General features: G+C 40.8%; 1 protein-coding gene and 1 long non-coding RNA gene across 2 annotated transcripts in view; one reads left to right on the top strand and one right to left on the bottom strand.

Moving 5' to 3' along the window:
• Window positions 1-27,601, top strand: part of LOC115215710 (RING finger and SPRY domain-containing protein 1) — a 213,583-nt gene that overhangs the window by 107,680 nt on the left and 78,302 nt on the right. The window lies entirely within an intron of this gene.
• On the bottom strand, window positions 8,828-20,814 carry LOC118763896. Its single transcript, XR_004999656.1, has 4 exons — window positions 20,801-20,814; window positions 16,231-16,236; window positions 10,419-10,423; window positions 8,828-8,959 (listed from the first exon to the last, which is right to left on the bottom strand). It is a non-coding gene; the product is annotated as an uncharacterized LOC118763896 (long non-coding RNA).

Below are 27,601 nucleotides of genomic sequence, written 5' to 3'. Positions count from 1 at the left end.
GTGTAACTCCCAAGACTAACGAGCTCCCACAGCTGAGGGGAAGGATGGGGGAGAGAGTAGTGACTTAGGAATGGTGCTGAGAAGTTAAATTCTGATGGGGAAAGCCAAGAACAGGTTTGTTACTGTGAAAGGCTTTAACCTTTTAGAGTTCAGGTTAGTTTGTCAAGCGTAATGCCAGCGCCGCATTGACTGGCTTCCATGCCAGTGGCACGTAAAAAGCACCATCTGATCATGGTCGATGCCAGCCCCCTGTGCCAGTGACACTTAAAAAAAGTACCCACTTCACTCTCAGAGTGGTTGGCATCCAGCTGTAGAAACACTGCCAGATCAGACTGGAGCCTGGTGCAGCCTCCTGGCTTCCCAGACCCCAGCTGAACCATCCAACCCATACCAGCATGGAAAACGGACGTTAAACGATGATGATGCTGTTGTTTTAAATTAATCAGGCATTATCTTGCAGCTGTAAGATTACAGTGATGTGATTGCTTATTTATACAATGGCATTGTAGGATAAGTGTGAGAGGCTGGATCCAGTCAGTTTCAATGTAAAACATCTTGGGCCAGATATGGCTGATTTAAATGGTAATGGGTTCTGTGGAGAGACTAACAGACAGCATTAGGGAACGAAGTAAGAGAAAGGGTAGTTTCGCGGATGAGAGATAGAGAGATAAGGAAGGACAATGATTAACGAGGGGAAGATTATATAATTGTTGAGATGAAATAAATTTGGAGTATATTTCGGGTATGAGTATGCTTGTGGGGTGGGGGTGTATTGATGAAAAATAAAAACAAGTCTTTTATTCTTTTACTTGTTTCAGATAAATTTTTTTGGCAAATTCTAGTGTGGCTTAACATGCATTGGTTATTCATGCTTTTTAATTGAACTGAATTAAGCTTTGTAAGTGTTGGATTAAACTTGCTTATCAGGAAATTTGTAAGTTCAATTTTTGTTGGGTTTTTTTTTAATGTTTTAAGTATCACCATTATAGGTATTTATACTCTGGTGAGATTAAGAAATCTACTCGTAAATAAGCGAAACCCTCAAATCTGTCACTCTGCATGCACAGTCGCATATCTATGTATGTACACATGTCTATGCGCATAGGTACACCATGATGTATACACACGCAGACGAGGGTTGATTCATATGAAAAAGAAAGTGAACAAGATGAAATAGTTGTAGAAAATATTGCATAGAATTTGAGGAGTGTTTTGAACATCTTTCAATGATGGCAGGTGAATCAAAGTACTGTAGTTCATTGTTGGATATAAATAATACGACCGCTTGGTTATTGAGAAATTTGTAAGTTTGATTTTTTTTCTTTAATTAACATATTTATAAGTATCTATACCGCAGTGAAATTAAGAAATCAACTCAGAAATAAATGAAACCCTTGAATTCATCACTGTACATGCACACACACACAGTCGCATATCTGTGTATGTATTTATGTATGCTTGAAGATAATCAAACCAAATTTTCATCATTTTGAGCCACTCTCCCAATGAGTATTTCTACTAAAATTTGGTGAAAATCTGTTCAGCTGTTTTTCAGTAATTTTGCTAACACACAGACAAAGACAAGTGATTACCCTGCTTTTGCTTATGCACACCAGCTAATAATTTTGGCACAAGGCCAGCAATTTTAGGAGAAGTGGGTAAGTTGATTACATTGACCCAAGTGCTCAACTGGTGCTTATTTTATCAACCCTAAAAAGGATGAAAGGCAAAATCAACCTCAGCAAGTTACATGGACAAAAACACACCAACACTGGTTATCAAGTGGTGATAGGGCACACACACACACACTCATAAATATGATGGGCTTCTTCCAGTTTCTGTCAACCAAATCGGTTCACAAGGCTTTGGTCAGTCCGAGGCAAAAGTAGAAGACACTTGCCCAAGGTTCCATGCAGTGGGACTGAACTGGGAACCATGTGGTTGGGAAGCAAGCTTCTTACCACACAGCCACGCTTGCACCTATACTAAGCTATAATTATACATGCTAATGTTATATCCATGTATGAATGTTCACACAAACATGTATACAGACACTGTTAACCTATAATTATACACATGGAGGTTATACTTTTGTGTGCGTGCGTTTCTCTCTATGTACGTGTGTGTGTGTGTCACACGAGTCCCCACCCATGTATACTCTACTCTCACCCATTACATACATTCCGTTCCTATTTATAGTTTATTTCTGTTTTTTTTTTTTTTTTCCACTTTTAACTTGAAAGCTTCTTTTTCCTTTTCTTTCTGCATTTTTTTTTCTAAAACCAGAAGAAAAAAATGAAATAAAATAAAACTAACCCAATCTCAAAAGAACAATGTTTTAACTGTTGTTTGGCCAGCAGAAAAATTTTGTCAACAATATAGAAGCTCTCTCTCTTTCTTTCTTTCTCTCTCTCATGTACACAGAGAGACACTTATTCCTCTCAACTCCTTTTCTCTTTCTTTCATTCTACACTAGACAAGCACACGCTCTCTCTCTCTCTTTCCCACTTCTCTTTCTCTACTAATATATTACTAGCACACACACACACACACTATACGCCCACACCTATTTGTCTACAGCAAGAATTTTTCTCTGTGACAAAATACAAAATGGCTTTCTGACTGGTTCAAATCTGTCTCAACTGTATATGAACTGGTCACAAGCTTATATTTGTACACATCACTGCTTAGTACTTTGATTTCATACATACATTCATATATATATATAGGCACAGGAATGGCTGTGTGGTAAGAAACTTGCTTCCCAATCACATGGTTCTGGGTTCAGTCCCACTGCATGGCATCTTGAGCAAGTGTCTTCCACTATAGCCTCGGGCCGACCAAAGCCTTGTGTGTAGATTTGGTAGACGGAAACTGAAAGAAGCCCATCATATATATATGTGTGTGTGTGTGTGTATGTATTTGTGTGTCTGTGTCTGTCCCCACCACCATCGCTTGATAACCGATGGTGGTGTGTTTACGTCCCTATGACTTGGCAGTTCAGCAAAAGAGACCGACAGAATAAGTACTAAGCTTACAAAGAATAAGTCCAGGAGTCGATTTGTTCAACTAATGGTGGTGCTCCAGCATTTGCAACAATATGAAATGAACCAAACAGTACTGGTGATTAGTGCTAATTAGCTTAGCACTAATCACCCTGTATTTTATTTATGGTGAGCTGCTGAATAGTGCAACCAGTCGTTGAATGATGACAAGAATATCATAAAAGGGACCTGTCTCCCATGTCAGCTTGCAACATCTGATTTTTTTATTGTCCACAAGGGGCTAAACATAGAGGGGACAAACAAGGATAGACAAAGGGATTAAGTTGATTACATCGACCCCAGTGCGTAACTGGTACTTAATTTATCAACTCTGAAAGGATGAAAAGCAAAGTCAACCTCGGCGGAATTTGAACCCAGAACATAACAGCAGACGAAATAACGCTAAGCATTTCACCCAACATGCTAGACTGCATATTTACACCTATTTGTCTACATTGAGAAATTTTCACCATGACAAAATACAGTAAAAAAGCTTTCTTATGGGTTCGAGTATACCTCAGACATATTTAAACTGGTAGCAAGTTTGTAAGTAAAACAGACATTGTTGAACTGACAAATAAATGGATAGAGGGACAAATTTTCTGTCAATACTTTTATATATGTTGTTTATTCAAATCTTTACTGAACTGGGGTAGGGAGAGGGTTTTCTACTTATAGGGGTAGATATAATTAGTAACAGCATCATTACATTATGACGTTACAGATAATGCCAAAGATTAACGACCTAAAATGGCTGACTGGCTGTAGGTGTTGTTTTCAGATCTAGAATTAACTTTCATGGGTGTTTCACACAAATTTATTTCCTAGTTACTATGGTGACAGTGATAACATCACTTCCTGTTTAATTATATTCATTTATTTTTTTATTAAACAGTAATATTCACTGGCTTAATTATATATTTATTTATTCTGGAAGGAGACAAATGATGTGTGTCAAACTAATTTATGGTTGATTAATTAAAAACCCATTTAAATTTGCAGTTGTTTTTCTGTTTTGATAATCAGTGTAAATTACAATAGCACGATCATTTCATTCCCTTTAAATCCTGTTCACCCTTTTCTTACCATATTTCAGTCGAAATGCACCATCTTTGTTCCAGTTAATTTTGAAAATAATAAAGAATCTAGTGGAATAAGTTTGTCCTTATTAACCCATTTCCTGCCATGACCCCCATTTGAGGATCTGCGAAAAACAGTCTTCCTGCCGGTTGTTTGTTGTATTTAAAGTGAATTGCTTTTATGTCATAAATTGCTATTTTTAAACTACAAAAATATTGACTGTTTTGAAAATTTTTTTTTTTGCATTTCCCATTTATATCATTCATTGATATTTCATACACATTCGCATTCGATACTATAGTTTCAAAAAAACTAAAATGTTTATTATTGCAATTGAATAGAAAAGGATAAATATGCTTTTATTCAGCGATCTCCATTTGGTTGGGAACTTTTCGAAAAATTTATCATAATTTCCAAATTAATTTACATATGAAGGAAATTTAAATACAATATATTATTTTAACTCCTCAGACACCTGGCAAAGCCAAAAAATATGAGTAAAAAAATTTGGCAGTTAGTGGGTTAAAGCTAGTATTTTGATGGAAGATTTTAATTTAGGTCACTCTTAAACAAGAAGTTGGTATCGGTCACACTTGGATTTGGTAGATAGAAACTGTAGGAAGCCTGTCGTGTGTGTGTGTGTGTGTGTTTGTCCCAATGCTTGACAATTGGTGTTGGTGTGTTTACATCCTCATAACTTAGCAGTTCAGCAAAAGAAGCCAATAGAATAAGTACCAGGCTTAAAAAATAAGTCCTGGAATTGATTCATCTGACTAAAACTTTTCAAGGCAGTGCCCCAGCATGGCCACGGTCAAATGACTGAAACAAGAGAAAGAATAAAAATGTAAAAGATGAAATTTTTATGTAAGAATTTCAACTTTAAAACAGGAAGTTGGTCTCATGCAACCAGAGATGGTTTCGGGTAGCTTGGTGTTAAAAGGGTTGATTGGTGTTCTTGTGGCACCAGAAATAACTGTGATGGAAGATTGACAGTGTTTAAACTATAAAGCTTCATTCATAAGTGTTCTGGGTTCAAGACACTGAGGGCAAATGACTGCCAGAGTCAAAGCATCTTGCATTTAATTAATGCAAAGAGTGTCCTGTCAGTCACGTGAGTGAGGGGGGAAAATGAGTAAAACAACAGATGGAGTGGGTGGCAGTGACAGATGCTAAAGCAGGCAACAGCGTTTAAAGGTATGGCTCTGAAGACTGACATTTTAAAATAAACTCAATTTTTATCACAAATTGTATTTATCAGTTTCTCTCTCTCTCACTCCTCACTCACTCACTCACTCACTCAGTTATATGTATGAAATTAAATACTGAACACTTGTTTTCAAAATATCGTTCACATAACGTGTATATATATATATATATATATATATATATATATATATATATATATATATGCTGTCAGTAAGGTGAGCGTCGGCCTTGAATACAGTGATGGATTTAGTATACAAGCTGGAGCTCAACCAGTATCAGTTCTTAGTCCATTCTTCTTCATCATAGTTCTCCAGGCCATAACAGAGGAGTTCATAATTGGATGTTCATGGGGGTCTGCTATATGCTGACGATCTCCCTCGTATACAGAACGTTATGCTTTAAAGACCTGTAAGTACTATTTTGCTGTTAAAGAATTAATCCCTTTTGAGTCAGATCTCCTTAATTTAATTACCAGTATTAGATTCTGTAAGTAATGTAACTCCTTTCAAACTAAAATGGAATCTGATATTAAAATCTGTAAAAAAGTTCTTAAAAGAAGTTTTTATTTTCTGATAAGACTAATAACCTATATGAAATTACAAATGGTTTATATGACAAGTTGCTAAAAGGCATCATTTCCACTAAATATAAGAAATCTGACAGAGAGAGATGGCTTAATTTCTCACTAACCATAGTCACATTGATGATAGATTAGAATCCTTAGCTATGAGAGAGGCGTTTAATACTATATAAAACCATAAACCTAATTTTCATGATAATCCAACTTGTTGATTGCTAAATCCAGCGAGATCTAAAATTGAGCAAGTAGCTAAAAAAAATACTTAGAAACATTTAACAAGAAAATTAGAGAAATTCCTGGGTTCCTACAATGGAATAAATAGTTTCACTGTAATAGATTGGTTTAAGAACATTAAGAACAAGAATAAGGCTAAATTTACCCAGTTTGACATTATCAATTCTTGTCCCTGTATATCTAGATCGCTGCTTGATAAAGCCTTTGAATTTGCTAAATTACATGTTGATATTGACCCTGTAGACCTAGATTTTATCAGCCATGCAAGGTAAGCACTACTGTTCTGTAAAGGACTAGCATGCTTAGCGATATTTCGTCTGCCGCTACGTTCTGAGTTCAAATTCCGCCGAGGTTGACTTTGCCTTTCATACTTTCGGGTTTGATAAATTAAGTACCAGTTATGCTCTGGGGTCGATCTAATCGACTTAATCTGTTTGTCTGTCCTTGTTTGTCCCCTCTATGTTTAGTCCCCTGTGGGTAATAAAGAAATAAGGAAAGGACTAGCATGAGTTTAAAAAAAAGTCATATAGTGACAAACTAGTTGATGTATGTATGAGGTCATCTGATAGTGCTGACGTCTGTAATCTTGTGGGTTTGTTTGTTAAACACATTGAGATCTAAGTACCCGTCTTATGACATTGGTCTATACCAAGACGATGGTTTGGGTATTTCCTATGGGTGTGATGGTTACACCCATGATAGATTTAAGAAGCTACTAATTTTTACCTTTAATCACTAATAGATCGGGGGTCAGCAAAATGGGGTAAATTATCCCAAGTGGGGTAAAAATGAAATTCTTGGGGGTAATGAGGACTTGTTAAACATAAGTAAAATTATATTAAAAAAATGTGTTCCTTGTTATGAGAGATTTTTCTTGTGGCATGGGGAGGCAGTTAAAATGTTGCTGCCCTTTACAACAACCTACCTTTGTAAACAAGGAGTTTCCACTCTAATGAACTTAAAAACAAAGAATAATCAATCGGACCCTGAAAACTGCATCAAAATTTCTCTGGCATCAAAATGCCCCAATTTTGATGTAATTGTAACAAAAATGAAACATTTCTCCAAAACCTCAAGTGAAAAAGTTTCTAGAGAAATCCCTTTGTTTCATAATGAGGATATTAATATATTTTATTACATTTGTTTTCTACTTTTTATATTTTTTATTGTATTCTCCATATAAATAGATTCAATAAACATTCTGAATTCAAAGAATCTGATTTTCTCCCTTTCAAATCAAAGGGGTAACGTCGGCATAAATATATTTTGGGGTATTTGGTTAAAAAAGTTCCCCAACCCCTGATTTAGATGTTTCCCTAGACCTGAACTCCTCCTTGTACAAGCGTTTCCATAAGCCTAATGAAAAACTGGCATTTATACATAAACAGTCTTGTCACCCTCCTGAAATATTTAAAAACCTCATAGCTAACATTAGTGATAGTGTGTCTAACCCCTCTTCCTTTGAAGAAAGTTTTGAGAAAGCAACCCCCTATCATAACAATGCCCTAGCCAATAGTGGCTTCAAAGATAAATTAATAAATAATCCCTCTAATATTAATCAGAATAATGATAATAGGAGACCTAAATACAGGACAAGGAAAATTATTTGGTTTACCCCTCCCTTTTCCCATAATATAAAAACTAACATCAGTAAAAGATTCCTGTCTCTCCTAGAGAAACACTTTTCAGCAACTCACGGATGCTGGAAAATATTTTAAAGGTGTTCTGTGAAATTATATAGCTGCTACCCCAATATGAAGAGTATCATTACACGTCATCAATAACCAAGAGCCTAAATCCCGTTGTAACTGTTGCAACACAGGATCTTGTCCACTTGACCAATGATGTATGATTAAATCTGTCATATCTGAAGCAGAAGTTACTGCAACCTTGAATAATAACAATATAACAGATAAGAAGCCCTTTATTGGATTATGTGAAAGAGAATTTAAAAGTCGCTATGCCAATCACATAGCCTCCTTCTGACATAAGGACAAAAGCAAAGCTACTAAATTGGCTAGCTATGTATGAAGTTTGAAAAATAACGAAACACCATATGATCAAGTGGAAAATAATTAAGAAATCTATACCTTATCTTAATGGATCGAATAAATGTAGCCTTTCTTTAGCTGAAAGAGCGCAGATCCTATTCAGATCTAAGATCCCTAACTCTTTACTGAACTCTAGGTCTGAAATTTTCAGCAGTTGCAAGCATATATATAAATATATTTTGAAGAATGGAAAAATTCTGCCTATTCCTGATTAACTTGTTATCCAGCTTTATAATTTAAAGTCTAAGGGAGATAACTCTTTTACCTTTTTACATTTTAGTTTTTGTGTTGTTTTCTGTTTTTAATTTTCCATTTCTTTAAACTTCTGTCTTTTCTCTTTCCTGCCTTCTCAGTTTCTTCACATTTCTTCTCTTATTCAATTTATTTAGTTCGTTATAAGTGGTTTTATGTCTGATGAATATGTTTGAGATATTTCTCAACATATGAAACTATTAGTAGCACTTAAAGACGTATTGAGTCCTTTAAATAATATTTATCTCTCACCAGATTGAATAACTTTTTTTGTTGAATTTCTATCACGGAACAGTATATGTTACACACACACATTATGTGGGTGATATTTTCAACAGAGAAGTTACAATTGTATCTAATTCTTTTAAGTGCCTCATTTCTGTGCACGTACATATATTTGATAGATTGCTGACATTTATTAAAGGTTTTCTCCATTGTGTTGATGTGCCATTTTCTATCATTAATAAAACTGTTGGCATTTTTGATGACATGGGTATACTAGTTTGAAATAACTTACTACTGAAGAGTAGTGAGGATCAGCTGGACTGACCATTGAACAAATGAGTCAGGACTCAGAGAAATGGGAATGGAAAGAGAACTCTTGGCAAATATCAGGAAGCTTAAGCTGATGTATTGTGGGGCATGTCATCAGGGGCCAAAACATTGACACCCATATCGTGGAGGTTGGGTCAATGGGGAAATGAGGTAGAAGAGATCAAGAAGGAAACACTGGTTGGATGACATCGAAGAATGGACTAAAAGACTTGGTCAGTGGCAGGAGTCATTTGGAGAGTGGTGCATCCATTCGCGGTCCCTGATCCTTAGCAATGAGGATGGGAATAGACAAAACAAGCTCTCTTAAACTTTCAGAAACCTCTTTAAAATAATACTTCATCAAATATTTAAAAGAAAGTAACACCTTACTAATGAATGTAATTAGCTGTAATTAGTGTTGTTGCCTTTTTAAGAGTCTTTGTAATAATTTTTCCCCTCAACTGCCAAACTGTTGGGATTATCTCAGGTATGGTTAAGATGTTTGCTTCCCAGCCACATGGTTTTCGGTCCAGTCCCATTGTACGATACATTGGGCAAATGCTCTGGACCATAGCCCTGGGCTTCCCAAAGCCTTGTGAGTGGAGTAGGTTGATGGAAACTAAAAGAAGCCCATATGTTTGTACATGTATGTATGAGAGATGGTGCATGCATTCATAGCCCTGAGCCTCAGCTCCCTATCAGCTCTCTCTCTCTCTCTCTCTCTCTCTCTCTCTCTCTCTCTCTCTCCCTTGCTCTGCTCCCTCTCTCTCTTTTTCCCCTGCTCACTCTCTCTTTTTCCCTCTGCTCCCTCTCTCTTTTTCCCTCTGCTCCCTCTCTCTTTTTCCCCCTGCTCCCTCTCTTTTTCCCCCTGCTCCCTCCCTCTCTTTTTCCCCCTGCTCCCTCTCTCTGTTTTTCCCCCTGCTCCCTCTCTCTCTTTTTCCCCCTGCTCCCTCTCTCTCTTTTCCCCCTGCTCCCTCTCTCTCTTTTTCCCCTGCTCCCTCTCTCTCTTTTTCCCCCTGCTCCCTCTCTCTCTTTTTCCCCCTGCTCCCTCTCTCTCTTTTTCCCCTGCTCCCTCTCTCTCTTTTTCCCCCTGCTCTCTCTCTCTCTTTTTCCCCCTGCTCTCTCTCTCTCTCTTTTTCCCCCTGCTCTCTCTCTCTCTCTTTTCCCTCTGCTCCCTCTCTCTTTCCCCCTGCTCCCTCTCTCTCTTTTCCCCCTGCTCCCTCTCTCTCTTTTTCCCCCTGCTCCCTCTCTCTCTTTTTCCCCCTGCTCCCTCTCTCTCTTTTTCCCCCTGCTCTCTCTCTCTCTTTTTCCCCCTGCTCTCTCTCTCTCTTTTTCCCTCTGCTCCATCTCTCTGCTCTCCATCAGCTTCCCCCCTCTCTGTACTCTCACCAACCCCCACCCCCATCTTAATCTATTAAACATTACCACCACCACTACTAATACTATCTAAATGTCTAATCGATTCCATAAACATCTGTTATTAGATTCCGCCATCTTTTTCTGTTTCTATAGATTTACTGTTCAAACCAGATTTGAAAGAGATTTACCAGTCTTTCACATTTTTTTCTCCATCCGATGTCTATCTGTCAACATCACTTAATGTCTGGTTTCCGCTTTCTCTTCAAATGTCTCAACATTTGGCTGTATAGGTGCAGGGATGGCTGTGTAGTTAAGAGGCTTGTTTTCCAACCATGTGGTTCCAGGTTCAGTCCCACCGCACCTTGGGCAAGTGTCTTCTGCTACAGCCTTGGGCTAATCACAGCTTTGTGAATCGATTTAACAGACGGAAACTGAAAGAAGCCCATCAGTTATATATTCATTCTTTTATTCTTTTATGTGTTTCAGTCATTTGACTGCAGCTATGCTGGAGCACTGCCTTTTAGTCAAAAAGATCAACCACCGGACTTATTCTTTGTAAGCCTGGTACTTAGTCTATCGGGCTCTTTTGCTGAACTGCTAAGTTACGGAGACATAAACACACCAGCATTGGTTGTCAGGCGATGGTTGGTTGGTGGTGGTGGGGTGGGGAACAAACACTGACGCAAATACACACACATACACAATGGGCTTCTTTCAGTTTCCATCTACCAAATCCACTTGCAAGGCTTTGGTCAGCCTGAGGCTATAGTAGAAGACTCTTGTCCAAGGTGACTGAAACTTCAAAGTCACTGTCAATAATATTCTTGTTCAAAAATGATAAGCTTGTATTCTAGAAAAGCATAGAGGAACCCACCGGATTAATGTAAAATTGACTTTATAGGCGTAGGAGTGGCTGTGTGGTAAGTAGCTTGCTTACGAATCATATGGTTCTGGGTTCAGTCCCACTACATGGCACCTTAGGCAGGTGTCTTCTATTATAGCCTCGGGCCAACCAAAGCCTTGTGAGTGGATTTGGTAGACGGAAACTGAAAGAAGCCTGTCGTATATATATATGTATGTATATGTGTGTGTGTGCGTGTATGTTTGTGTGTCTGTGTTTGTCACCCCAATATCGCTTGACAACTGATGGTAGTGTGTTTACATCCCCATAACTTAGCGGTTCGGCAAAAGAGACTGATAGAATAAGTACTAGGCTTACAAGCAATAAGTCCTGGTGTCGATTTGTTCAACAAAAGGTGGTACTCCAGCATGGCCACAATCAAATGACTGAAACAAGTAAGAGTTATCATAACTGAACAGAAAAACAATATATATGTATATACATTAGACATCATGTTTGAGGCTCTGATGAAGCTGTAAGATGTTACGCGCTCAACTAGGAGTCCACTGCACCTTGTAGTGGAAACAGCTGTAAGCAGGATGCCCTTCTCAATGCCAACAACTTTACAGTGTGGACTCAGTGCCTTTGTTAGGTAGCACCTGTTCATTTTGCAAAGTAACTTTGTAAGACAAGGAGTCTTTGAGAGGTGAGCAGGCATTGGAGGGGGTGATCTTGTGTCAGATGATGAAAGATTAGTGTGGCCAAGGCAGAAACAGATGTCTTGCTGCAGTGGAGGTCCCTGGTTACCCAGACAGAGAGAGTGAGACTTAAGAAGAATAAGGGCAGGAACAGGTGTGCTGCTGAAGAGGAGGGACATGGTTACCTAGAGAGAGTGGGAAAAAGAGGTGTGCCACTGTACAGGAGGTCTATGAGCAAGAGAAGGAGGGGGAGAGAGAGTGACCAAGAATGAGGGAGGACAGGAACAGGTTAGTTGCTGTAGAGGAGATACATGATTACTTAGCCAGAGGGGAGAACAGGGAAAGAGAGAGAGAGAGAGAGAGAGTAGGAGACATGAAGGGCAGAAGAGGGTGGCAAGTGCCAGGGCATACTTGCAAAGAACAGGGAATCTGGGTCTAGATGGGATGGTAGAGGAAGGAAGAGATAGATGAATGGTGGCAGGGTATCGCTAAGGAGTTGGGAGTGGGGGTGGGGAATGTGGTGACTGGTGAGAATCTGGGTATATAGTGGGGGAGAGGATGGAGAAGCACCAATACAGTGAGCAGGGTAGTGAGGACTGGATTGGGGAGTGGGAGATAATCATAGTGTGTGAAGAGGAAGTGTGAAGAAGAGAAGAGAAGAGAAACAAAAGGGTTAAAGTGATCTTAATTAAAAACCTATCAAAATTTCGCCTTATTTTATGTTCTAAGCACCAACTTAATAATTGCAATTATGAAATTATTCTTTGTTATTTTAAAGATGAACTGAAACAAAACCTGGGTGTTTCAACAGAGTTCTGGTAAAGAACGGTTAAAAATCATACCTTGATGTTGATTGGCTTCTCCTAAAATAAGACAGAATTTTCTGATATACTTGTCTGCAAATTCTCTGGCACCAACAATCATTATCTCAAGCTTGTAGTTCTTCATATATTTAATTATCCGAGCTGGCGTCTCCATTCCCTCTCACAGTTTTACAAAGCCTTGATGGTCAACAAAGATGACCTTTTTTCTGGGCACATGTAGATAGCATTCTTCTTTATAAAGCTGAGTCAGGGACTGTAAAGAAGGATCTTCAAAATCACCTTTTCTGGTTCATACATCAGACTGCTCACCATCATCATCATTTAACATTCATTTTTCATGCAAGCATGTGTTGGACAGGTTGACCGGAGCTGGCTAGCCAGAGAGCCACACCAAGCTCCAATTGTCTGTTTTGGGATGGTTTCTGTGACTGAATACCCTTCCTGATGCCAACTACTTTACAGAGTTAACATTTATCTCCACTTTAGTCCACTCTGTAAGGTGGTTGGTATTAGAAAGGGCATCCAGCTGTAAAAACCCTACCTAAACAGACAGGGAAGCCTGGCGCAGGCTCCTGCCTAGCCATCTCATCATCATCATTGTTTAATATCCGTTTTCCATGCTAGCATGGGTTGGATGATTCAACCGGGGTCTGGGAAGCCAGGAGGCTGCACCAGGCTCTGTCAAACTATCCATCCCATGCCAGCATGGAAAACAGACATTAAATGAGCAACAACAATAGAAATGGGTCTTCTCTCAACCAAGTTACTTGCTGACCCCACTGCTACCAATACCACATCAAAAGCACCTCTGCTATTGCCACATGAAAAGCCCCTGTACACACTGGGAAGTATATATCAGCATCATTATGATGATGACTTAAATGTGGATGTTCTGTTGGAACAAAATATACTGCAGTAGATACCACGAGAGAAACTCTGCCATGGTATAGTATGGTGTAACGAACATCCATGTTTAAGTGGGGATAAATATTAACTCCCAATATTAATACCGCTAATGATGCCGATATATACTTCCCAGTGTGTACAAGGGCTTTTCATGTGGCAATAGCAGAGGTGCTTTTGATGTGGTATTGGTAGCAGTGGGGTCAGCAAGTAACTTGGTAGAGAAGACCCATTTCTATTGTTGTTGCTCATTGTAGGGTAGGCTGTACCAGATGTTGTATTTTGGAGACTTCCACATCTTAACCCTTTAATATTTAAACCAACCTTTTCCAGCCCAAATACTCTACCTGTTTTGCATTCAAAGTGGTCAGATCTGGCCTCTCACACCTACCTTACAATGTCATCCTAAAAATAAACAATCACATCATCAACACCTCAAAGCCACAAATTAAAAAAAACAGAATTAATTCAAAGCAATATGAATTCCTAAGCCTTACATTTGGAAGTGTTGTAATTTCCAGCTGGTCTTTAAAAGCTTCTCAATGAGGATAACTGAAAGACCCAACATATTGACTGTCTGGCTAATCTTTCTAATTTAGTTATCAGTCTGGTTATTATGTCCAGACAAAGCCTGAACTGTCATCATCATCACAACCACCACCCTCATCATGACCATCACCACCTTCATCATCATTATCATTTCCACCACCATCATCATTGCTATCATCATCAAGGATCTCTTATCTCTCCATTATCCGTATGGATTAACATTTCTGTCTCCTCTCATATATTTCCTTGATTGATCATCATTTCTTTTCTAAGCCTAAAATTATCCCTAATTACACTTAATTACATTCCTGGATCTGTGTCTGTGATCCGTTCTTCTACACGCATTATTTCTTTTATTTCTTCTACACGCATTAACAACACCTCGTTATGTTCTATCATCGTTTTTAATGTCCGCTTTTCCATGCATGAATGAACCAGGCATTAAATGATTTTTTATACACAATCCTTTAAAGGAACAACTTATTTACAATTGTCACTTCAGGTCAAAATAGGGACACACACAAACACACAATCACACCCATGCATTTTATATCGTATATCTGTCTTGTATATATATATATATATATATATAGTTGAAATTTGTAGAAAAACGAAAGATGAAGACAGATGTACGAACTACAAGCAAGTGTATTAGTTTGATGCTTGGAAAGTGGAAAAGTCTTTTACATTTCGAGCCTATGCTCTTCAACAGAAAGGAATAAGAGAAAATAAATAGAGGGAATAAAAAAAAACTTGTGGATTTAGTGGCCAAGCATGGCGACTGACTAGAAAAAAAGCTTGTTGACCAAATGCATTTTTTTTTTCCAATATTTTTGCTTGCAATAGCCAGTTCTTTTGGTCAAACTATCGTATCTCCAGCTATTTCAGATGCCAACATATCAAAAATGGTCAAAGTGTAGTACAACGGTTTTGCTATGGAATGGTGAAACTATTTTTTCATTTTCTGAAAAGCAACGTTTTGAACTTAGGACACTTTTGCATGATAGCAACGATATACATACATATGTGTGTGTGTGTGTGTATATATATTACAAATTTGGGATTTTACCAAAAGGACCACAACTTCAGTTTCAGGACAACCTTATTTTATAGAGTACACATAGAAAGGTATATCCAAAATACTAATCTAATAATATAAGCATTTTAAAGCCTACTATATCATACAATAAAATAAAGTACATTAGAATTAATTAAAAATTATTTATATTTTAAATAATAATTATTGTTATCATGGAAGTATGCCTTCCATTTTATTCTATTTAAAATAATTCTTAATTTGATCTATTCAATTTATTGTGTCTTCTCTCTTGCTGGGAATAGGTATATCCTTCAATGATGAATTCCAGTCTATTGGTTCAATCCTACCTGATATATTATAATTGATACTGTTTGTTTTGCAGTAGTAAAGTGTAAAATAGTAAATATCCTGATAACCTGGAATAATTATTATTCCCTAAGTTTTTTTTTAAATGTTCATAAATATTGTATTATACTATCTATCGGCTACACCTTTAATATTTCTGACACATGGAATAATTATTATTTCCTAAGTTTTTTTTTTTAATGTTCATAAATATTGTATTATACTATCGGCTACACCTTTAATATTTCTGACACATGTCGGTTATCGATTTATCAGGTAGGATTGAACCAATAGATTGGAATTCATCATTGAAGGATATGCCTATTCCCAGTAAGAAAGAATACACAATAAATTTAATAGATCAAATTAAGAACGGCCTCGTTCGGATGGTGCATTTTACGTGCCACTGACACGGGCCACTACTACAATTTCCATTTCATTGTAATTTGATTTGATTTTGATATTGAAGTTGATGTTGCTGTACTTGACTCAATAGGTATCCTCAAACACGGCATGTCACCCTACAATCCTAGGTACTTTTGAGTGGGCTGGTTATGTGACACTAATATAGGTTACAGCTGTGAACTCACTTTATTTGCCAGATCTTCTCAATCACAGCATACTTCCAAAGGTCTCTGTCTTTTGTCATTGCCTCTGTAAGGCCCAGCATTTGAAGGTCATGTTTCACCACATCATCCTATGTCTTCCTGGATTTTTTCCACTGTTTGGGAGTGGCACTTCTTCACACAGCTCTCCTCGTCCACCTGCAGTACATGACCATACCAATGCAAACGTCTCTCTTGCACACTACATCTGATGCTTCTTATGTCTACCATTTCTCTTGGGGTGCTTACACTCTGTTGTGTATGCACACTGACATTACACATCCAGCAGAGCATAATGGCTTCATTTCTTTCAAGCCTACACATGTCCTCAGCAGTCATGGCCCATGTTTCACTACCGTGAAGCATGGCAGTTTGCACACATGCATCATACAATCTACCTTTCACTCTGAGCGAGAGTCAGTAGGGGTAGAATCTTTCTAAACTTTGCCCAGGCTATTTGTATTCTAGTGGTGACATTCTCTGAGCGTCCACTCCCACTACTAACTTGGTCAACTAGGTAGTGGAAACTAACAACTACTTCTAGTTTCTTCCCCTGGAGTGTGATGGAATCTTTCTGAGTATCTATGGTGTCTATTGCCCCTGTGCATCTGCCGCACACGAAAGCTATCTTCCTGATTAATCTTCCTTTGATGTTGCTGCACCTCTTATGCATCCATAGCTTACAATGGGTACATCGTATGGAGTTTCTACCTACACCTTTTCTGCAGATCGAGCAGGGCCACCTACCTGAAGGGGTGTGTGATGTGTTCGCCTTCCTTCTTACTAGAACTTTGGTCTTTGCAACATTGACTCCAAGGCCCTTCGATTCTAGATCTTGCTTCCACACTTGAAATTTGTTCTCTAGTTCTGATAGTGATTCTGTTATGAGGGCCAGGTCATCAGCATAGAGGAGCTCCCAGGAGCAATTTGTTTTGAATTCCTCTGTTATTGCCTGGAGGACTATGATGAATAAGAGGGGGCCGAGGGCTGATCCTTGGTGGATCCCTACTTCTACTCGGAATTCTTCACTCTACTCATTGCCAATCCTAACCCTTGCCTTGACTGGCTCCTGTGCCAGTGGCATGTAAAAAGCACCATCCAATCATGGCCAATGCCTGTCCCTCTGGCCCCTGTGTCGGTGGCACATAAAAGCCACCCACTACACTCTCAGAATGGTTGGTGTTACAAAGGGTATCCAGCTGTAGAAACACTGTCAGATCAGACAGGAGCCTGGTGACGCCTCTTGGCTTCCCAGACCCCTGTCAAACAGGCCAATCCATGCCAGCTTATGTTTATGCATATATATATATGTGTGTGTGTATGTATATATGTGTGTGTGTGTGTGTATATATATATATATACATGTATGACGTGCTGCTTTCAGTTTCTAAATTCAACTCAGAAAGCATTGGTAAGTCTTGAGCTGTTGTAGAAGACACTTGTCCTATGCTACACAGTTGGACTGAACCCAGAACCACATGGTTGGGAAGCAAGCTTCTCAACCACACAGCCATGCTTGCAACTTACAGGTTTAGAGTTGAAGAATTTCTTTGTTTCTTCTGTTATAAATGTGATTTCAGATCATCCCCAACCCTATTGCCATTTGCAAGTTTATTCAACCAACATCATCATACTTTGTTTTGGCTTCAGCCCATTCTTTGACTATTAACTGCAGTTTTGTTTCGATGTTAACTGCATTGCTCATTCACTGTGATACTGTTGCAGTGTTAACTACATTGCTGTTCTAATGTTAAACATGTTATTGTTTCAGATTCCGATAGATTGCTGTCTCCATGTTAACTGTTTTGCTGTTTCAGTGTTCACTGCTCTTCTCTTTCTATGTTGACTGCTTCTTTCTTTCGGTGATCACTGGTTCTCTTTCAGTGTTGACTGGTTCTCTCTTTCAGTGTTGACTGGTTCTCTCTTTCAGTGTTGACTGGTTCTCTCTTTCAGTGTTCACTGCTCTTCTCTCTTTCACTGTTCACTGCTCTTCTCTCTTTCACTGTTCACTGCTCTTCTCTCTTTCACTGTTCACTGCTCTTCTCTCTTTCACTGTTCACTGCTCTTCTCTCTTTCACTGTTCACTGCTCTTCTCTCTTTCACTGTTCACTGCTCTTCTCTCTTTCACTGTTCACTGCTCTTCTCTCTTTCACTGTTCACTGCTCTTCTCTCTTTCACTGTTCACTGCTCTTCTCTCTTTCACTGTTCACTGCTCTTCTCTCTTTCACTGTTCACTGCTCTTCTCTCTTTCACTGTTCACTGCTCTTCTCCCTTTTACTGTTCACTGCTCTTCTCCCTTTCACTATCATCTCTTTTACTCCTTCAGTAATAACTATTTCAATCTCTCAAACTGCTTCACTCTTCTTATATGCACCTCTTTTTCAGTCTTTTACTGTCGTTCTTAACCCTGTCACTCTTCCTATCTTATCCTTGTCACTCTTTCCATGTTCACCCAGTCACTCTTACATTAACTTTGAAGCTGTCTTCATTTTAATATTTTCATTTAGTATTGAAAATAAATTGTATGCCTCTTATACTAAGCCAATCGCTATTTTAAAGGTTGTTCTATTGTTTCTTTGTTAACTGCTGCTTTTCCAATGTTAATCCAGTCACTGTTTCTCTGCATTGCTCTTTCCTTATTCACTGCTTCACTATTTCTGTGTTCACTGAATCAATGACTAGTTTTAACTGTGTCACTCTTTTGGTTGTTAGCTCTATTATTGCTTCCGTGTTAGTTATGTGGGTGTTATGATCTCAAGCGATTTGGCCTTCCAATGTTTCCATTTTATCACCGTTGTCTTTTTCATATCCCAGTCGTCGTTTCCATGTTATGTCTTTCATTGTTTTGGAAGTTATCCCATTCGTTGTTTTGAAGGTATCCTAGTTATTTCAAAGTTATCCCCGTCATGCTTTTGAAGTTTGCCCAGTCAGCGTTTCAGAGTTTGCCCAGTCAGCATTTCGGAGTTTGCCCAGTCAGCGTTTCGAAGTTTGCCCAGTCAGCGTTTTGGAGTTTGCCCAGTCAGCATTTCAAAGTTACTCATCATTGTTCTGAAATTATCTCAGTTGTCATTTTGAAATTATCCCATTCGTCGTTTCAAAATTATCATAGTCATCATTTTCAAGTTATCCCAACCATTGTTTCCATGTTATCCCCGTCGCTGTTTCAGTATTAACTGCACCACTTTATTTATGATACCTGTATTGCTGTTTTGATGCTAACCCAGTCACCATTTCAATGTTCATCCACTCAATTTTATCATCTTAACCCACTTTTGTTTTGATGTTAACTGTGTTACTGTTTTAAAGTTAAATACATTGATGTTAACCCATTTACTATTTCAATGTCAACTGCATTACCATTTCTGTGTTATTTACGTTCTTGTTTAAATGTTACCCCACATACTGTTTCCATGCTAGCCCACTTGCTCTTTCCATGCTAATCCACTTGCTCTTTCCGTGCTAACCCATTTGCTCTTTCCATGCTAACCCATTTGCTCTTTCCATGCTAACCCATTTGCTCTTTCAATGCTAACCCATTTTCTCTTTCCATGCTAACCCATTTGCTCTTTCAGTGCTAACCTATTTGCTCTTTCTGTGCTAACCTATTTGCTCTTACCATGCTAACCCATTTGCTCTTTCCATGCTAACCCATTTGCTCTTTCCATGCTACCCCATTTGCTCTTTCCATGCTAACCCATTTGATCTTTCCGTGCTAACCCACTTGATCTTTCCGTGCTAACCCATTTGATCTTTCCGTGCTAACCCAGTTGCTCTTTCCGTACTAACCCATTTGCTCTTTCCGTGCTAACCCATTTGCTCTTTTCCTGCTAACCCATTTGCTCTTTCCGTGCTAACCCATTTGCTATTTCCGTGCTAACCCATTTGCTCTTTCCATGCTAACCCATTTGCTCTTTCCATGTTACTCCATTTGCTCTTTCCATGTTACTCCATTTGCTCTTTCCATGTTACTCCATTTGCTCTTTCTATGTTACCCCATTTTCTCTTTCCACATTGAGTGAGTTACTCTTTGTTTTAATCTTAATTGCCCTGCAATTTGCATGTGATCACCGTTAGTGTTTCAGTTTCAACTGTGTTTCCCTGAACTCCCTCAAAACTGAGTTTTCCATTATATTTTACCACACTGCTACATATATTTAATAACCCATTCCTCTTCTTACACATTGTGGTATACTTGGTATTATGTTTGCCTACTATGCAAGGAATCTGGTTCCAACTCCATTTCATTATTTAGTAAATGTTTTAATAGTTGTACCCCAGCATGGCCATGGCCTCCTGATGGGAGTATATAGCTTTGTCTCTTTTGAAATCAGCCCATTAAGACTGTTATTTACTTCTCTGTTATTCATGAGTTGGAGAATCACGAATTGTGTTCCAACCAGGTCTATCCTGTCTTTTTAAGAATATAGTATTACTATATGAAATTTATCTGTTCCTAATTCAAGACAGTAGGATGTAATGTGAGGGATATTTAGCTGCTACTATTTCTTGCAGTTTGAGTAACCACATAGGTTTCTTTGATGGCTTTTTTGGGTGCAATAATATTTCATTGTTACACACAAAATGGCTGAAGTGGTGGTAGGTTTCTGGACTGGAAAGGATTGAGACTTTTAAGTAGAATTTTTGGAAATATTTTACCTTTCTACTAAAAGGAATAACAGTATTAAGATGGTGGGGTAGGAGAATTAAACCCTGTCAACCATCCTACCTAGGCATGCATGGAAGATGGACATTAAACAATGATGATGTGTATGTGTGTGTATATATATATATATATATATATATATATATGTATATGTATATATATATATATATGTATATATATGTATATGTATATATATATGTATATATGTATATGTATATATATATGTATATGTATATATATATATATATATGTATATGTATATATATATATATGGTATATATATATATATATGTATATGTATATATATATGTATATGTATATATATATATATATGTATATATATATATATATGTATATATATATATATGTATATATATATATATATGTATATGTATATATATGTATATGTATATATATATATATTATATGTATATATATATATATGTATATATATATGTATATGTATATATATATATGTATGTATATATATATATATATGTATATATATATATATATATAGTATATATATATATATATATGTATATGTATATATATATATATGTATATGTATATATATATATGTATTATATATATATTTGCACCTACGGATTATTGTTACCATTCTTCCTGACCTACGGATCACCCGCAACCTTCTTCCGGAGTACCACCATTACCGTGATTGAAAATCATTACCTAATCTGTCCGTTGACTCTCAAATCTCTTTCCTGACTTTTTTCAACTTTTTTCTATTGTTTTCAAACCGTCTTCACCCGTTTTCTTCTTTCGTTGTTTTCCTGTTGTCTCTCCTTTTTCCTGTTTCGCCACCACCCACCTTTACCTGTTTGCCACCACTTCTCATCATGCCTGACTTGCACTCGTTCGTCCAACACCTTCAATCCCTCCTCAGCCGCTACCTCGCGTTCTTCCCCCCACAATGTTCCGCACCTGCTATAAAACTTTCCCGCTGCTTTTTAAGAAAACCCGCCACTCGAGTCATCTTTCCTTTCTTAGCCGGTGCCTCCGCCATCATGTCACACCCCCGGGTTCCTCTTGAAGTTCCACGCTACCCCCTATTCCTCCCCCTTCATCGAACTCACCCTCGCTCGTACCTCCCGCTCCCTCCTCCGCGCCACCATCCGCTCCACCCGCCCCCTCCTTGACTCCCTCGACCATCAACTTCCCCAGGCCTACCTCCTTCTCTCCGCCCTCTGCCCTCCACACTTCACCCACCTATCCTCCGCTTCATTCTTAATCTCAACCACCAACTCTACAACCACCTCACACACACAAAAAACAAAAAACTCCTCCTCCTCCTCAACCCTCACCCCCTTCCCCATCCCCCCCACTGTTCCCCCCCTCCTTCGCACCTACCCCACCCTTCCACGGACCCACACACCCCACCGTGACCTTCCTACGCCTAACCCATCTTCACCCAACCACCCCTACCCTCCCCTTCACACCCCTGCACCCCCTCCGCCCTGCCCCTAGTCCTCCCACCCCCCGCTTCCTCGCGCTGTTGTCACTATACCCCCCACCTCCCCCTCTCCGCCGCTGAACGCTCCCTCCTCAGTAAGGGTCTCCGCTTCACGCCACTCACGCGCCACTGTGATGAGTTCGAGACTCGGGCGGACGTCAACCTGTTCCTGCGCCGCCTCAAACTTCGCGCATACTACCACGCGTCCCCGCAGCGTCACAACAATCAGGATTGCCTTTTGGAGCTGGGGCGTCGTCCATCCATCTGGACGCCGCCCCCAGGCCTTTTCAGTAGCCTAGATTCGTTTGTACATGACTGTAACGCTTTGGTCCACCGTTTCAACTTTGCACCAAGACCCCGCCGAGCCAACCTCACTCGGGCCGAATCCATTGCCACTTCGCCACCTCCGCCGTCGTGATGACATTGTCATCAAACCGGCGGACAAAGGCGGGGCAGTGGTAGTGTGGCGCGCGGACCTATACAGGGAGGAAGCGCTCAACCAGCTTCAAAATCCACTCTTCTATCGCCTCCTCCCCTCCGATCCCACCTCCTCCTACCAACAGCGAGTGTCCTCCACCATCCACGACCTCATCTCCTCCTCCGCTCTCCCCCTCACCGCCACCAACCTCATCGTCCGCACACCCCGCACCTCCACCATCTACTTCCTTCCCAAGATCCATAAACCCTCTAATCCTGGCCGTCCCATAGTCTCTGCCTGTAATTGCCCCACTGAACTCATCTCCCTATACCTCGACCCTCGACCGCATCCTGTCCCCCTTAGTCGCAGCCCTCCCATCCCACATACACGACACCAACCACGCCCTCCGTCTCTTCAATTCCTTTTCCTTCCCTTCCAGCCCCTCACACCTCCTCTTCACTTTAGATGTAAAATCCCTGTACACAGTGATTCCCCACAATGACGGTCTCCTAGCCCTCCAACACTTCCTCGACCGTCGTCCCGACCCCACCCCCAGCACCCCCACCCTTCTTCCGGTTGGCTGAGCTCGTCCTCACCCTCAATTGCTTCACGTTCGCCGGGGAAACGTACCAACAAGTGTCCGGGGTCGCGATGGGAACTAGGATGGGCCCCAATTTCGCCAATCTCTTTCTTGGCTACATTGAGGCCCAAGTGTTCTCCCAGTTCTCTGGGCCGACCCCCGAACTATACGGTCGCTATATCGACGACTGCGTAGGTGCCACCTCCCTTTCCCGCGAACTTCTCTGCCAATTCATCTCTTTCCTTTCCAACTTTCACCCCCTCTTCAATTCACCTCCACCATCTCCAACACCTCTGTCAACTTCCTTGACATCTCTCTCCGCATCGATCACCCCTCCAGCTCTCTCACCACCACCGCCTTTTTTAAACCTACGGATTCCCACCTCTATCTCAACTTCTCTTCCTCCCACCCCTTCCACACCAAACGAGCCATCCCCTACTCCCAGTTCCTCCGCCTCCGACGTTTGTGCAGCCGCGACCAGGATTTCGAGACCCAATCTCAATACCTGGCCCGCATGTTCAGACTCCGAGGTTACCCACCCATACTCCTCTCTGATGCCCTCACCCGCCCGCGCATCGCACTCGACCGCACTACCGCCCTGTCTCCTTCCCCCCGCCCACCCCCAACCGCACCCCCCTTCCCCCTCCTTTTCCACCCCCCTCTACCCTACCCCTTCGTCGCAAGATACTACGTGCCTTCCGTCGCCTCCAGCTTGATCCCACCACCCGCCCCATTTTCCCTAACCTACCCCTGTCCTCTTTCAAACGAGCCCGCAATCTGCGTGACCTCCTGGTCCACAGCACCCTCTCTCCTTCCCCCTCAGCCCACACGGATCATTCCCTTGCTCTAGATCCCGTGCAACACTTGCCCCTTCATCACCAACACCACCGCTGTCACCGGCTCCAACCTGCACACTGTACGCATTAGGCACTCTTTTACGTGCACCTCGTCTGGCCTTATTTACTGCATTAAATGCAACCTATGCGGGATGCTGTATGTAGGACAGACGGGACGCCGGTTGTCCGACCGTTTCACTGAACACTTGAGGGACGTTCGCCTACACTCTCTTTCTCCCGTCGCACGCCACTTCTTCCGCGCCGGCCATTCCCTAGATGACATCTCAGTGTTTGGTCTCGCCCCCCACCATGGTCGCCCACTTTCCAGGCTCCACTTGGAGCAACGCTACATCTTCACCCTACAAACTACCACCACCACACGGACTTAACACAGCCCCCTCCTCTTGAGATTCGTTTTTTTTTTTTTTTTTTTTTTGTGGACACCACCACACACACACACCCACCCACCTCCCCTCCCCCCCACCCCCCACCTACCTCCCACACGCCTGTTCACACACACACATACGTAGACCCATCTACGTACATACATTCACACATTTAATCACACACACTTACAGACATACTAACACACACTAACATACAAACCAACATGCACATACACACACACATACATACATACGCACACACATACATACTTACACACACACAACACACACACAGACACATACACACATACACACACACATACATACGCACATACATACACTCACACACACACACCGCACGTACATACTTCACACACACACATGCAAACATACATGTAGGCACATACATACATACATACCTACACATGCACACCCTTACACTGAATGCACACACACATACACCTTTTTGCATCCAGGCAGCCCCCTCTTTTCTGCTTTCCGGTTTTGGCTGATGGATCCTCGGTTCCCGCGTAGCGGGGCGTTCGAGGGCCTTTGCGCTCGCGCGCCTTGGCGCGCGCTGGGGGCTTGGTCGGCCCCTTGGGCTTGCGTTGTACTGCTTGTGCGTTGTGTGCGTGGGCGCGCTTCGTGTGTGTGGGCTTGCTTCGGATGTGCGTGCGTATGTATGCATACATACCTACCCACACACTCGCATGCATCCCTACCCACATACATACACGCACACCTACTCACACACACACATACACACACATACCTGCACACACCACACACATACATACATACACATACATACCTACGTCAGACATACACACACACACCTACACAACAGCCATACCCTCACTCATACACACACACAACACACACATCTACCTTACACACACACACAAACACACGGACACCACCCATACATACATCACACACACACGCCTACACACATACATACACACATACATAAAACACACACCCATACACATATACACACATACGCCCCACACATATACTTATACACATGCACACACACACACATACATACATACACCCATATACATACACACACACATACCACATACTCCTATACGCACATACATACACAGACATACACACATACACACTCACACAAACATACACACACACATACTTACACACACACTCACCTGCACGCGCACACACATGCATGACAAACACCCATACACTCACACTCACATACGCACACACCACATAAACAACGCACACGCACACGCACACACACACCTACACTCCCACACACAACACACGCACCCTACATACACACACGCACGCATACACACGCATACACACATACATTACACACGTACACACACACTACATACACATGCATACACACACACACACAAACATGCACGGACACACCCAGACATACACACATACACCTATATACACACGCCCACACACCTACATACACACACATATACACACACGCCCACACACCTACATACACACATACATACACACATACACGACACACACCCATACATACTTACATACATACACCTATACACACACGCCCACACACCTACATACACACACATGCATACACACACACACACATGTACGCACACACACACACACATATACGCACATACATATATACCCACACACATGCACACACACACACATACGCACATGCATGCATGCATGCATGCACACGCGCACACCTACACGCATACACACACACACGCACGTACACATACATACATACACACACGCATACATACACCCATACACATACATGCATCCTACACACACATACATACACACTCACACATACATACACACACACTCACTCACACACCTGTATGTACGCGCACACACATGCACATACACACACTTCCCCACACCCACACGTACATACATACACACTCACACACATACACACACACCACACACACGGACATACATCTATGCACACACACATACACACATACTCACATACATTCATCGGACACACTGCCACCCGACATACACACAGACACACTCACACATCCACACACATACATACTTACGCCACATACTCGCAGGCTCGCGCACGCACGCGCTTGCGCCGGTTCGCGTACGCATACGCTCCGCAGGCACCTCGCTCTTGGAACCGACAAGACCTCCCGCCCGTTCCTGGGACCGTCGCGTGTCGTTGGGTTTTCCCACGCCCCTCCGCGGGACCACTCTTCCATCTTCCCCTCAGCTGGAGTCCTTTTTCCTTAACCCCCCCCTTTTTCGTTACACACACACGCGCACACATATACACACATTGCTAAATATATACATTACTCTTACACACATTCAATCTACTCGCCATTTATACCACCACGACACTGGACACACACACACACTACTACTCAACAAACGCTGGCACGCTACATACGCCCCCACCCCTTCCCCCTCCCTCCTTCCTCCTTCCTTCTTTTTCTTACTACTGACCTTTGTCTGCTAAGCTGACCACTATCTCGCCCTACCTCACACGCCTACACACAGACGCACACACTAACACACATATATTTTTTTGTTTTTTCATCTCGCCTCACACACCACATACACACACGCACACGCACACACATACACACACATCTGTTGCGTTACCACCTTGTCTCCACTCTTTTGCCTTTAAAAACCCACTTTGCTCTGTTTTCGTAAACATCCGCCTTTCACCATGTGCAACTCGTAAACACCAGTCGTCTTTTTTCTCTTTCCCTGTGCCCGCTCTGGGATCTTTCTTTCTTCCTCTCTCTTCCTTCTTTAATGTTTCCTCCGACGAAGAGCTCCGCTCGAAACGTCATACCCTCCCGCTTCCTTTTCCTGAGCGCCTATTAATAATAATACTGTAATTGTTCCATTGTTGTTTGTTTTTTTGTTTCCCGTTTGGATTAAATTATTTATATATATATATGTATATATAATATATATATATGTTATATATATATATTATATGTATATATTATATCATGTATATATATATGTGAGTATATATATATATGTATGTATATATATATGTATCATATATATATGTATATGTATTTATGTATCTATATTATATGTATATTATATATCA

The sequence above is a fragment of the Octopus sinensis genome, linkage group LG1, assembly GCF_006345805.1.
Source record: "Octopus sinensis linkage group LG1, ASM634580v1, whole genome shotgun sequence".
Classification (NCBI taxonomy): Eukaryota; Metazoa; Mollusca; class Cephalopoda; order Octopoda; family Octopodidae; genus Octopus; species Octopus sinensis.
This window is presented reverse-complemented; position numbering and strand designations above follow the sequence as displayed.